Source organism: Rhincodon typus, chromosome 20 (genome assembly GCF_021869965.1).
Source record: "Rhincodon typus isolate 14 chromosome 20, sRhiTyp1.1, whole genome shotgun sequence".
Lineage (NCBI taxonomy): Eukaryota > Metazoa > Chordata > Chondrichthyes > Orectolobiformes > Rhincodontidae > Rhincodon > Rhincodon typus.
The window spans coordinates 41,269,767-41,280,612 of record NC_063351.1 but is presented as its reverse complement, the minus strand read 5'-3'; the positions used below and the strand labels follow the sequence as shown (position 1 = coordinate 41,280,612).

General features: G+C 41.0%; 1 protein-coding gene across 3 annotated transcripts in view; it reads right to left on the bottom strand.

Annotated features, from left to right (window-relative positions):
* ldb1a (LIM domain binding 1a) overlaps positions 1 to 10,846 on the bottom strand; it is a 104,128-nt gene that overhangs the window by 65,831 nt on the left and 27,451 nt on the right. The window lies entirely within an intron of this gene.

Below are 10,846 nucleotides of genomic sequence, written 5' to 3'. Positions count from 1 at the left end.
CCCTGACATACCTGTTCCCTCTGTCACTGCTTCAGGAGTCAGAACAGTCTTCCTGAGAGTCAACCCAAGGAAAGTGACAGGCCCGGATGGTGTCCCCGGGCCGAACAGTCAGATCCTGTGCGGACCACCTGGCGGAGGTATTCACAACGTCTTCAACCTCTCCCTCCTACAAGCCGAAGTCCCCACCTGTTTCAAGACCACCACCATCATCCCCTTACCCAAGAAAGTATATGCAGTGTGCTTTAATGACTACCGCCCAATATCTCTGACCTCAAAAATCATCAAGTGCTTCGAGAGGCTGGTCATGGCCCACAACAACTCCAATCTCCCAACCTGTCTTGGTCCCCTACAGTTTGCCTACCGACATAACAGATCCACAGAGGATGCCATGTCCCTAGCCCTGCACTTATCCATGGTACATCTGGACAACAGGGACACCTACGTCAGACTCCTGATCATTGACTACAGCTCCACCTTCAACACCATTATCCCCTCCAGACTGATCTCAAAACTCCAGGACCTTGGTCTTGGCTCTGTCCTTGGAAACTGGATCCTCAACTCTCTGACCTGTAGGCCACAATCAGTGAGGATAGGTAACTGCACCTCCTCCACAGTAATACTCAACACTGGAGCCCCCACCAAGGATGCGTCCTCAGCCCCCTACTGTACTGCCTGTACACCTACGACTGTGTTGCCAAATTCCAAACGGACGCCATCTACTAGTTCGCTGACGACACCACCGTAGTGGGACGTATATCTAACAATGACGAGTCAAAATACAGAAGGAAGATACAGGGCTTAGTGATGTGGTGCAAAGAAAGTAATCTGTTTTTAATGTCAGCAAAACTAAAGAACTGATCATCGACTTCAGAAAGAAAGGTGGAGAACATGTCACTATCTACATCAATGGAACTGAGGTTCAGAGAGTGAAGAGGATCAAGTCCCTCGAAGTGACAATAACCAACAATCTGTCCCAGACTTCCCACGTAAACGTGACAGTCAAGAAAGCATAACAACGCCTCTTCTTCCTCAGGCTGCTCAGAAAATTTGGCAAGTCCATAAGGTCCCTCATCAACTTCTACAGATGCACCATTAATTGTATAAGTCCTGACCTGATTTGCCTTTCCAAAATGCAGCACTTCATATTTATCTAAACTAAACTCCATCTGCCACTCCTTGGCCTATTGGCCCATCTGATCAAGATGCTGTTGTACTCTGAGGTAAACTTCGCTGTTCACTACCCCACCAATTTTAGTGTTATCTGCCAACTTACTAACCATACCCGCTATGTTCACATCCAAACTATTTATATAAATGAAAAAAATCAGTGCACCCAGCATCAATTCTTGTGGCACCCCACTAGTCACAGGCTGCAGCCTGAAAAGGAACCCTCTAGCACCACCCTCTATCTTCTACCTTCTAGCCAGTTCTGTATTCAAATAGTTTGTTCTCCCTTGCATTCCACGTGATCTAACATCGCTAACCAGTCTACCATGAGGAACCTTGTTGAACCTTGTCGAGGTGTATAGTTTAGATGCATTTCAGGGCAAGCTAGATAAGCATATGGTGGAAAAAGAAATAAAAGTGTAGGCTGATAAGGTCAGGTAAGGAAAGGAGGCTTGTGAGAAATATAAATAGCAGCACTAACTAATTAGGGCCTTTTTTTGTGTTGTACCCTTAATATTATTACCAATATCCATCACTGTTCTCGGAGCTGGCCATGATAAACAGCAATCTAGTTCCTTGAAGTGTCAGCAGCATCAGGGAGAAACTGGGAATGGTAGTGAAGGCAAGCCAGTAAAGACTGAATCTGTGAACTGGGAGTTGAGAGTTGGAGTTTAAAATATATGGAATGGAGGAGAAAATGCAAACTTGGGTGGGTGTTGAGGGTTATGAATAAACAATTTGAGCGGAATTGTACAATTAGATTTAGCAATAGAGGTTCTCCTAATATAGTAATGAGATGGCAATTTCTCAATGAAATTGAAGATAAAATCCCAGCAATTTACATCAACCTCCCACAATTCTCCACTGATGACCCATCATGGTTTTCTCAGAATCTTCCTGTATGTTCTCCCCTCCCCCTCCCAAGGACAGCACTGTATCGCTGTTATTAGGTTCTGCAAACAGCACAAGGTCTGACTCATCAGGGTAGAATTCCAATTCTCTGTTCACCAGCCAGCAATCTTCTACTCTTTCATACCTTAGATCTTAAAAGCCTTACCCTTATGTTCATATTCCATTCCTCCATAGCCTTGTCTCTCATTAACTGTTCATCACTCAACCTTCCAATATCTCTGCATTCCTCCAGCTCTGGTCTCATGAGCATCCCCCACTTTCATCACTCTGACATCGGTGGTCATCCTTTAGCTATTGGTCCCAAGTCTCTGGAATAGAATTCCTAAATATCTCCAATTCTGTCTTCTCCTTTCAGTTGACTGGCAGCTGGTTTGCGATGGAGAGTAACGCCAAAAGCATAGGTTCAATTCCCATACCAACTGAAGTCACTATGAAGCGCCCACTTCTCAATCTCGCCCCTCACCTGAGGGACGTTGATTCTCAGGTTAAACTCACCATCAATTGTCACTCTCTGATGAGTGAAAGCAGCCTATGGTTCCTTTCACTAAAACCTTCTGCTTTAACCAAATTATTGGTCAGTCCTCCTAGTACCCCAGTCTAGTCAGAATTGGAAGGATAAAAACTTGCGGAGATAAAGAAGGTATTTAAAGACAGATGCTTTCAGTTAAAAAGAGAATCAAAACAGATCCAGTTTTAATTTAACATTAAACTCAGTACATGATAGGAATCTATTTCACAAATCGGTAAACTTAGTGAGGCTGGACTGAGCTCTATTAATCTTTGATAAAGATGTGTATACCTCCTGGAGTGCGTTGTGAAAGGTTGGAAACCTTTTGTTAAATATATAATGGCTGTGTGAAATTATTGATGCAGTGCGCTCTGATAGAGGGGCAATGGAGAAAGACTTGACAAAAGTTGTGATTAGTGAGAATACAGAGAATTTCAAAGACAACCTTGCATCAGAGCTTGGTACAGTGAAAATATTTCACTGCAAGACAACAAATTGGCAGTTCCTCCACCCAGGTTTTCTCTGCACTATTATTGAGATTCACTTCGTCCCACCAATGAAAACCATGGCTCACTCCACAGCTTTCTCATCTCTGAATCGGAAGGTTATGGGCCATTTAACTCCTTGACTCTGCTTCACCATTCAGTTAGATTATGACTGATGTTCACCAGGGGTTAATTTTTCCATTGTAAGAATTTATAAGAGTTAAAGAAAACTAAGCATGCATGCACTCATTGGAAAACAACAAGATAAAATTGAAAGCGAAAGAAAGAGAAATCGGACACAGAACAAGAGAAACCTGGTGGTTTGAGGGACCAGGAAATAAAAAGGTTCAATATTCTACTCTTTAAATTGCACCTTGTGTGTTTATTTTTGTAGTAAAAGTCTAAAGCTCTAATTCCTGATGTTTGATTTATCATAGTAATATCGCTGCTTGTTTCAGTGTTACAGTTTGTGACCAGAAATTCTTATTTGAAATCATGCAGTCCAGGTAATCTGATGTTCCCCACATTCTGGCACAGTATTCTTCATCAAACCTACAGTGGTTAGCACTGCTGCCTCACAGCGCCAGGGACCCAGGTTTGATTCCACCCTCAGGCCTGTGTGGAGCTTGCACATTCTCCCCATGTCTGCGTGGGTTTCCTCCGGGTGCTCCAGTTTCCTCCCACAGTCCAAAGTTTTGCAAGTTAGGTGGATTGGCCATGCTAAATTGCCCCTTGTGTCTACGGAAGTGCAGGCTAAGTGGATGAGCCATGGGAAATGCAGGGTTACAAGATTAGGGTCGGGGGGGGTGGAGGGTGGATCTAGTTGGGATGCTCTTTGGAGGGTTAATGTGGACTTGATGGTCCAAATGGCCTGCTTCCACACCATAAGGATTCAATGATTCTACCTTTCCCCTGTTCCACAAAGGGATGCTTTGAGTTGCAGTCAGGGGATCACAATGTATACATGCATCGGTACATAACTACTGATCGTTTATGATCAATACAGGATAAACAGGAAGATTAGCAAGTGCAATACCAGTATTTAAGCATACATGTGCCCACTGGTGCTGTACTTTGTCTGTTTGGGCATGTATGAATGCATGTTTGTGCACAAGAGTGTGCACATGGGTGTACATAAGCATATTTTTCTGTTTTGTATTTGTGGTTGTAGCACATGTTTGCGTGTGCATATATTAAGTATATATATGGCTGTGTGAACATTCTGCCATCTGCTGGGCTGTTTTAGGAGCTTTATCCAGGGTAACTGCTGAACAACGATCAATCACAGATACTGAGGCCAATTCTAACTGCCTGATGCGCACCTTGAATGCAATTCAGAGTCACAAAATGAGAAAGAATGCATCTACTAGGTCTACATATTTACATCTCTCAGCAAATCTTGAGAGAACTACCTGGAGGCTGCTCTCAGAAAAAATACAAAGATTTTGAAGAAGTTTCATTTTTGTGAAGCCAAGGGAGTGCCAAAAATAAAACTACTACCATGAAGAAGGTGGTGAGCCTAGGATGATGATCTTGGGATCCAGCAGATAGAGTCAAGTGACAGGCTGACTTATGAGATCCCTTTTCCTCTATAAATTAAGCTGCAGACACCGTCAGACATCAGGCATTATCACACTAGCTGTTTGGATGGGGTCTTGACAGTGAGCACGGGGAAGGAAGGAAAGAGAGAGGACCACAGAAGAGAGAAAGGACAAAAGGAGATTGTTTGGAAAGGAAAATTGTGAATATATAAACATGTCGCATCGACTTAAAACAAGTCTGTACCTTAGCTGAAATTTACGTTTTTTTAAAATCTTCTTTAGAAAACATTGGATTTTTTTTAAAAAACACTAATTATTTTTAGAAACTACTCTTTGTTAAATTGGACCCAATATGCATTGGGAGCTGCTTCTTGACTTAGAAGTAATGTTGATATCTGACTTATTATATCAAAACTAATTAGTGAAATCTGAGATTGATTAATTTATTAATTCTCAGAATGTGGACAGCCCTGGCAAGGTCAGCATTTATTTTCCTCAGTAAAGTGATAGTGAACCAACCTCTTGAACTACTGCAGGTTTGAGTACTGTGCTAGGTTGTTCAGAAAGCTGTTTATGGTCAAGCATGATGGTGAGGGGCTGGGGCACATATTGGCCTAGATGGGCTAAGGATAGCAGATTTCCTTTCCTAAAGGATGTGAGTGAACCAATTTGTTTTTCTTATGACCATCCTTAACTTTCATGGTCTCTTTTACTAAATGTCATTTCTTTTAATTCCAGATTTTTAAAAAAAAGGTAATTTAAATGTTCAACGCAGTGGTAAGATTGTGAGCCTGTGTCCTCAGGATTATTAGTCCAATAAAAATGCCCTTTTGCCATTGTAGCCCACTGTTCCTGAGGCTGACATAGTAATGCATTAACGTAGTTCTTTATCTTTCTGCGTGCCCAGAGTTTTAAAAACTTTGTCCCAAATTTGTTTTATTGCACTGTTTCAATCACTGATCTCTCATACATTTGGCTGCTCTTGATTTGTTAGCCCAACTTAGTATTAAACCATCTAAGGCATCACAGTCAAGCCTGATACGGTCCTAAGATTCATCGAATCTTACAACACATAAGGAGGCCATTTGAATACATGAACTAGAAGACAGATGCAAGAACTAGAACATAAGACAAACCCTTCATCTCTGGAACCATTCTGGTGAAACTCCTCTGAGCTGTCTCCAATACAACTACATCACTCCTCAAGTAAAGGGCACAAAATTTTCTGTAATACTGTAGGTGCGGTCTCACTAATGTCTTGCACAGTATAGCAACACTTTCCTATTTTATACTCTATTGATTTTGCAATAAATGCCAAAATTCTATTTGCCTTCCTTATTACCTGCTGTACCTCCATACTATATTTCTGTTATTCATGCACAAGGACACCCAGATCCCTCTGCACAAAAGCACTCAGAAGTTTCTCTCCATTTAGCTCATAAGTTGACTTGCTATTCCTCTAGCCAAATTGATAACTTCACACATCCACATCGAGTCACAGGGATGTACAGCACAGAAACAGACCCTTCAGACCAAATCGTCTATGCTGATCAGATATCCCAAATTAATCTAGTTCCAGTTGCCAGCATTTGGCCCATATCCCTCTCAACCCTTCCTATTCATATACCCATTAGATGCCTTTTAAATGTTGTAATTGTACCAGCGTTCACCACCTCCTGTGGCAGCTCATTCCATACATGCACCACTCTCTGTGTGAAGAAGTTGCCCCTTAGGTCCTTTTAAATCTTTCCCCTCTTACCTTAAGCCTATGCCCTCTAGTTTTGGACTCCCCTGCCCTGGGGAAAAGACCTTGACTATTTACCCTATTCACACCTCTCATGATTTTATAAACCACTAGAAGGTCACCCCTCAGCCTCTGATGCGCCAAGGAAAACAGCCCTAGCCTATTCAGCCTGTTCCCTTTAGCTCAAATACTCCAACCCTGGCAACATCCTTGAAAATCTTTTCTGAACCCTTTCAAGTTTCACAACATCCTTCCTATAGCTGGGAGGCCTGAAATGAATGCAGTATTCCAAACTTAACATCAAACTTAATTTGCCAAACTTTGATCCACTTATCCATATTCATTTGTACGTTTCTTATTTATTCATTGCAACTTACTTTCTCATCTATTTTAGTAACTTTGCCTATATTATTTTCTATCCCTGAATCTATGTCATTAATATAGATTGTAAATAGGTGGGGCCCAATGACTGAATCATGTGGCACCCCAACCAGAAAAAGACCCATTAATGCCAACTCTCCGCTTTCTGTTGGTTAGCCAATTCTCTATCCAAGCTGATAAACTACCCCTAACCCAATGTGATCTTAGCTTCTGGATTAACCTTTTGTATGGCATCTTATCAATTGCCTCCTGGAAGTCCAGATATATTACATCTGCAGAATCATTTTTATCTACTTTGCTGGTTACAGTTCGAAGAACTCCAGCAAATTAGTCAAACATGATTTACCCTTCATAAAACTATGCCAACTTTGGTGGTTTGCATTGTGACTTTCCAATTATCCTGATATTACTTCCTTAACAATGAATTCTAACAATTTTTTAATGACACATGTTACACTAACTAGTCTATAGTTTACTACTTTATGTTTCCCTCCATTTTTGAATAAGAGTATTACATTAGCATTTTTCTCAATCCACTGGAACCTTTCCCACATCCAGGGAATTTTGGAACCACTAGCTCTGGGCCCACTTCCTTTAAGGCCCTGAGCTGAAGGCCACCAGCCCTGGGGACTTGTTTGCCTTCTATTCCAATAGTTTATTCAGTATTTTTTTCCGCAGTGATGATGATTGTTTTAAGTTCTTCCCTTTCTATTGCTTCTGCCTTACCTGTTACTATTGGAATGGGTGTCCTCCAGTGTGAAAATTGAAACAAAACATTAATTTACTGACTGAAAAAAAACAAAAGAACTGTCGTTGCTGTAAATCAGGAACAAAAACAAAGTTGCTGGAAAAGCTCAGTGGGTCTGGCAACATCTGTGAAGGAAAAAACAGAGTTAACATTTCGGGTCCGGTGACCCTTCCTCCAAGATTTACTGACTCTGACATTTCTGTGTTCCCACTATCAACTCCTCAGTCTTATCCTCAAAAGGACAAATGTTCATTTTAGAAAGAGCTGTTTAATTTGATCTAATTCCTCCCTTTCGTTTCCCAGAAATCTGCAAGTTTGCCCTCTTCAACAGAACTCCTCACCAGACAGACAGAGTTGTATACAATCACCAAACAATGACCTGAACAAATGAAAAGCTCTGGATTAAAGTTTGTCCCATGTCTATTCAGGAGTGGTTCAAGACCATGTGGAACAGCCACCCCCCTTCCCCACCCAATTTTTGATCTGATATGTCAGAAAATGCCAAATGGGATGGGGAAATTTCACCTTTTGTTGCTGCTGAAACTTACTTTTGCCTCTCGGGATTTTTGAAAATTTCCTTGGGGTACTATAATTACTTTCCAAAAATCAGATCTGCAAATCCTAAACTGATAGTTAAAAAACCTCATTTGGCAGGGTCACTTTCTACAGCAGACTTCAACCTTGCTTGACTGTTCAAATTTCGGGAAGGGAGGCATTAATTAAAAGGAGAAGAATTACAGCCATTAACAGTGACAGCTGGGAAAACATCGGGAACCCTCACTTAGGACATAATGAAAGGTCAAGGGGAGTGCTCTTAGGCACTGTGTGGATGCTCTACACCTTCCCTCATCCAATCACAGCATCATTATTTTTTGAAGACTAAACAACTAAACATGGGGAATGCCTCAGATATTAACCACAAAGGTTCCAGGTCTTGGGTTAACTGACCCCAGCTGGGTGGTACACCTCTGTCCACCTGAGAGGACAGACATGGTCTCAGATTCACGCCACATCCAAACAGTGCAGCTCTCGCCAGTACTGCAATGGGAATATTAATCTGGATTATATACTCAGGTCTCTGAGAATGGGTCTTGAATGTACAAGCTTCCGACTCAAAAGAGAATAATGCCTCCCCAAGCCACAGCTAACAATTGCTTTCCAAGTTCACATGTGAACAATGAGTTTTTAAATCAGATGTTCAACATTCTTGGTAACTTGCTTGTTCTAAAACATGGTTGTCCAGGTGAGGTTGTGAGGAGTGCTTGTGGAGCTCTTCCACAGGAATGGTCACAGGAATCAGTGACTAGAAGGGTTGTGAAGATAAAAAAAAAACCTGAGAACAGCACAGATTTTGAAATGCTGCACTATCTGGGCGTGAGGGGTAGACAAAACTTCATTTTTATACAACATGAAGAAGTAGTTGTGAATAGTCCATTAGCTCATCAGACCAACACCATTGCATGTTATATTTCCTAAGTTTTTCATTCATGGGACATTGATGTCATTGACTACATCAGCATTTACTGTCCATTCTAACTGCCCGCAAATGTGGTTGTTGGCCACCTTGTTGAATTCAATTCATGTCTTCTTGGCCAATTCAGCATTAAGACATAAACACATTACTGGGGGCATGGGCCAGACTGGATAATGCAGATGTCCTTCCCTGAACGACATTATCTTAGCAGGGAGATTTGCTCATTCTTTTAAGGGAGACGTTATACTGATAGAGAAGGCAAGTGGAGGAATTCTAAGTAGCAGTGTAAATGGAAGGATTGATGGGGTAGGTTCTGAATTTGAGAAGAGCACATCAATTAGAAAAGAAAGATAAGAGAGAATCAGAGTATGTAGTAACTCTGAAGAACTAAATTGCATGTATTTCAACGCAGGGGGTCTTACAGGTAAGGCTGATGAACTCAGGGCATGTTTAAGAACTTGTGATTGGGACGTCATAGCTATTATAGAAACATGGCTGAGAGAGGGACAAGACTAGCACTTCAATCTTCCGTGTTTTAGATGCTATAGGAAGAATAGAAAAGGGGGCAAGAGAGAAGGGTGTGTGGCTTTTCTCATTAAGGAATACATTACTGCTGTGACTAGGGAAGATATTTCTGAAAAATTGTCCAGTGAAAATATATGGACAGAAATTACAAATAAAAAAGGAAAGATCACTTTGATGGGATTGTACCAAAAGCCCCACAATATTAAGAGAGAAATTGAGAAACAATTATGTACAGAGATCTCAGATACATGTGAGCATAATAAGTTGTAATAATGGGGGATTTTAATTGTCCAAACATTGACTGGGATTACCATAGTGTTAAAGGTTTGGATGGCGATGAATTTGTGGATGTTCCTATGAGAAAAGGAGCTAAACGAGACCTTCTTTTGGGCAATAAGGCAGGGCAGGTGACTGAAGTAAAAGTGGGGGAGCACTTTGGGTCTAGCGATCATAATTCTGTGAGTTTCCAAATGGTTATGGAAAAGGATAAGCCTTCCATAAAAGTTAAAGTTTTTAATCGGAGTAAGGCAAATTTTAATGATATGAAACAAGGACTTTCAAAATTTGATTGGAGTAAACTGTTCGCAGGTAAAAGGATGTCTAACATGTGGGAGGCATTCAAGAGTGTGATGACGAGAGTTCAGTGGCATTTTGTTCCTGTTAGAGTGAAGGGTAAGACTGGTAGGTTTAAGGAACAATGGATGAATAAGGATATTGAGGTTCTAATCACTAATAAAAGAGAAATTTTTTTTAAGATATAGACAATTTGGTTCAGTTGAATCTTTTAATCAATATAAAGAGTGTAGGGGCATTCTTAAGAGAGAAATCAGGAAGGCAAAGAGGGGTCATGAGATAGCATTGGCAGATAATGTTGAGGATAATCCAAACAGATTCTACAAATACATTAAGAGCAAGAAGATAACTAGAGAAAGGGCAGGGCCTCTTAAAGATAAAGGAAGTCATCCTTGTGTTGAACCCCAGGAGATGGGAGAGATATTAAATGAATATTTCACTTCATTTTTTAGTGGAGAAAGAAATGGAGTCTAGAGAAATCAGAGAAATACATTTTGATGTTTTAAAAACAGTTCATATTATAGAAGAGGAAGTTCAGGAGGTCTTAGAGAATACAAAGGTGGATAAATCTCCAGGACCTGATCTAATGTGTCCCAGCATGTTGCCGGAAGTAAGGGAGGAAATTACAAGACCCCTTGCAGAAATATTTACATCATCTATAACTATGGGTGAGGTGCTTGATAACTGGAGGGTCGCTAATATAGTATGTTTAAGAAAGGTCGTAAGGTGAAATGGAGGAACTATAGACCTGTGAGTCTGACTTCAGTTGTGGGTAAATTGTTGGAGGT